The 3,774-nt window shown below is 43.8% G+C and overlaps 1 long non-coding RNA gene across 1 annotated transcript; it reads left to right on the forward strand.

Moving 5' to 3' along the window:
- Positions 1-6: 6 nt before the first annotated feature.
- Positions 7-3,764, forward strand: LOC116379746 (uncharacterized). The gene is made up of 3 exons (XR_004212463.1): positions 7-592; positions 1,496-1,551; positions 2,093-3,764. It is a non-coding gene; the product is annotated as an uncharacterized LOC116379746 (long non-coding RNA).
- The last annotated feature ends 10 nt before the right edge of the window (positions 3,765-3,774 follow it).

Genomic DNA, 3,774 nt, shown 5'->3' on the forward strand with positions numbered 1-3,774 from the left:
GTGTGTGTGTGTGTGTGTGTGTGTGTGTGTGTGTGTGTGTGTGTATGTATATATCTGCCCGCCCATGTGGATGTTTTGTGTCAGGCAGCACATGCAATCAGATGAATTACATTATAGACATGTGCTCAGACAGTAACGCACACGCACCAAACCTCCTGGGTTCTTATTAAAGCTAAAGCTGGAGTGAACCTTCAAAAACGCCAGTTCATTAGTGATCCAGGGATAAGCTGAACCCAGCTGGGGAAGCAGCGCTGCTATTGATGAGAAGATATGAAGCAGAAAGAACTCCTGCCAAAAACACCAGCTCTGCGCTCCATTTCGCTGCTCCTCATTGGACATTCAACTAAAAATCATTCAGACATGTCAAGGTGCGATGTAGACGTACAGGCCTTTTGATTCAGAAGCTTAAATTGGAGAATGCGGGGAGAAGATCTTGAAGGTTATAAAGTGAAAGTTCAAACAAAAATGGTTAACAAAGGTCTGATATCAAGCAATTATTCTCTCCTGTTTTACAGGCTGTTACGGTGTGAAGCCAGACTCTGTCAGGGATTCCTGGATGTGCTCCAGGTGTGCAAAAGGAGCCTGGACAGTGGTGAGTAGCAGCACTACCTTATGCAAAGCAAAGATCATATGGTTCCAACACAAGTCTCGAAAAAACAGTACGATCTTCTCCGGAACTACAAGTATTAAGCTGAAACCATTCTGCTGCCGCAGTGTGTCATATGACATGCATCAATCGGCACCCCACGCTCCAATAGGAAGCGTCTCGCTGCAGAAGACCACTCATAGCCGTGTTCTTTTCCCACTACACTTGATACATAACGGTCAAAAAAACAACGAAATGCCATGAGCAAGTTGCTTGTTTAAAATGTAAAATGAAAATGTATAATCTGAGTAGTGAGATTATGTTTTGAAATCTATTCTTTAACAATCACAAGAGACAGTGACAGCAACGTTTGAGGAGAGGAAGTTGAGCTGCCACGGGAGCCTGGATGTACAAGTAGGGAGAGTGGGGGAAAAACATTTTTGTTTTATCACGGCTGGATAAATAAGACAGTTGTGTGAAGTGTCACGGGGGCTGCGTGTCCATGAGCGCCAGCGCACGCCTACCCGTCAGTGATGGGGTTGTACACTGTACATAGAAAAAAAAAAAAGGGGGGCGGCTGTTTTGACGTGATTTTGGCCTTTACAATTAAATCTGAAGAAATGGGTGAAGCTGTTTCTCAGAGTTGACTGGACCTGCAGCCTCTATTTCCTCACAACTTCTGCTATAATCTGCTGTTGTAAAGACTGTTCTAGACAGGTAGGTAGGTAGATGGAGGGATGGCTAGTTAGCCAATTATGGAGCCCAGCTGCTATTGCAAAAACAAACCAATGTATTGCCTGGAAAAAGACTAAATTGACCAAGGTATGAGGGCTCAGAAGATCCGTGTCAGAGTGTCTTCTCTTTCCATCTCTGCCGACACCTAATCCTCATTTGCTTCCTGTTTTCCAGGAGTGTTGTCTCTGTAACTTGCGGGGAGGAGCTTTGAAGACAACCACAGACAACCGGTCAGTAGCATGTTCTTGGATTTATTGTTTTTTCTTGTGTGCAGAATTTGCCTAGAATATCACAACCTTGCACATTATGAAACATAATTCCAGAGTAATCAATTTAACAGCTATAGATATAATATGATTATTATTGACTTTTCATTTCCTGAGGATTTCTGATGGCTTGAACATACTCTATATGTAGGTTATGATATAAAATATGAGATATCCACACATTTTCTAACGCATCCAATCTAGTCCTGTACATTTCTTTTGGAACGGACTTTGTAAAGCAAGCACAGAATATGTGGAAATAGTTTTGTTTTTGTTGGTTAATAATTTGGTTTGATTGATTGGGTTGGTGTTGTGGTCCCAAGGCTGTCAGGGACTTGTTAGGTTGTCCGGACAGAGCCTCGGGGTCCGCTGGCTTTAGGTCTTTGCAGATTAGGACTGTGTGATGGTATATATGGTCACTAGTTTTTAGGTGATTGTAACATTTCATTGCTCTTTTTATGCATTTACAATATGAGGGGGTATTGTTTTCTTCCTCTGTAACCAGGTGGGTCCATGTCATCTGTGCCATCGCTGTAGCTGAAGCTCGCTTCGTCAACGCCATTGAGAGGGAGCCGGTGGATGTCGGTGCCGTTCCAGATACACGCAAGAATCTGGTAAATTCAGGCAGAGACGAAGCAAAAATGTGTTCATCTCTCATGATTTAATGTGATGTCAGACAGACGGGGATCAACATTTAAACCAAAGCAAGGTCATCTTTACAGTCACAATCTTCATCCTCTGCCTTTAGTTTCTAACTTACTCACTGCAGCCGTTAAATTTCTTTTCTTGTCCGAGCGTTATGGACTTCTCTCTTCCTACCTTATCTCCTTCTCCTACGGCCTTTTCCCATATTTAAGCGATCTCACTGCTTCTGTATCCGCCACTCTCTCCGTAGCCCTCCCTGCTATCCCTGGTGAATGGATAGATCGTTTTTAGCGAGCTGTGGAGGACATGGGGTACCCGTGCTGAGGGGAATGGCTGAATAATCTGCTGTCATTTCTCACTGCGCCAAATGAACTGCATAAATCCCGTGGGTAGGAGGCAATTTCCCCATTGCTGCCGTGTCTTTGAACACAACTTGTCCTCTTTCTCCCCATCCCCCCTTCCCGGTCTCTGCTCTTCCTCCAGTCTCATGAGCCCACCTCACAGGCAATGGCTGTGCTTTCTTGTGCATTATAACAAATCTACACATAATGTCACCGCTCTCCCTCCCCATCTCTCTGTATAATCTATCAGAGACAAGTCATTTGCGTCCGAGTGCTGTCAAAGCAGGTTTCCTCCTCCGTCTCCTCCTTAAGAGGCCATAAGAAGAAGCTCTGTGGTCTAATGATTTGGATGACTGGGCTGATCAAATGTGAACACGCACACTTGGAAACCAGTTAATATTGCAGTGTGCTCAGCAATCTGTGTTTCCCCCTCTATCTTCAAACATTGGGTTTTCAGGGACCGCGCTGCTTTTGTCTTGGATGTTTTAGAATTTCTCAGCCACAGTAACACCGTTATTCCTCAAACATGTAATGTAAAGAGAGTGTTGTATCTTGCGCCTAGAGGCAGTTTCTGTTCTTGTAAGAAAATGGCCTCAAGCTTGGAAAAACAAGCTGCTTAAATAAATGATCGTACGATCTTTAAAACTGTTTTCCACCTACCATGCCAGGTCAATTCGCCCGTGACATGCAACAACACACAAACCAAAACAATGAAAATGATTTTCAGTTTTATCAGTATTTGCTACCGTTATAATTTTGGAGTTTGCAGTTTACTTCAGAGGGTAGATTTAGTGTGCACTGGCATACAAAGTGTATTATGCTACCAGAGGATAGACACAAAATCAGACATCTTACAATTCTATAAATGGAGGCTCGCAAGGTTGTAGTTAAATTCTTTCAAAAGTTACAGATGAACAAACAAATGGACATACAACTAATGATACTTGGTGCTAGATGTCCCCAGCTATGCCTGCGATCTCAGCAGTGGAAAAGTATTCCAGCTGTTGAAAACTATAAACCCACACCAGCCTGTGAAATATTACACGACACCGCTCTGTTGAGACCTTTGCCAAACGAGGTCACACAATGCAAACGTATTTGCACAGGGGGACTTGAGAGCTCACCTGCAGACGTACGCCATAAGCACACGCATCACCAGTGTTTGCGTAATTGCTTCAATGCCAGAGGGGAGGGGGGGGGG

Source organism: Anarrhichthys ocellatus, unplaced genomic scaffold (assembly GCF_004355925.1).
Source record: "Anarrhichthys ocellatus isolate YVR2014 unplaced genomic scaffold, GSC_Weel_1.0 scaffold5078, whole genome shotgun sequence".
Taxonomy (NCBI): domain Eukaryota; kingdom Metazoa; phylum Chordata; class Actinopteri; order Perciformes; family Anarhichadidae; genus Anarrhichthys; species Anarrhichthys ocellatus.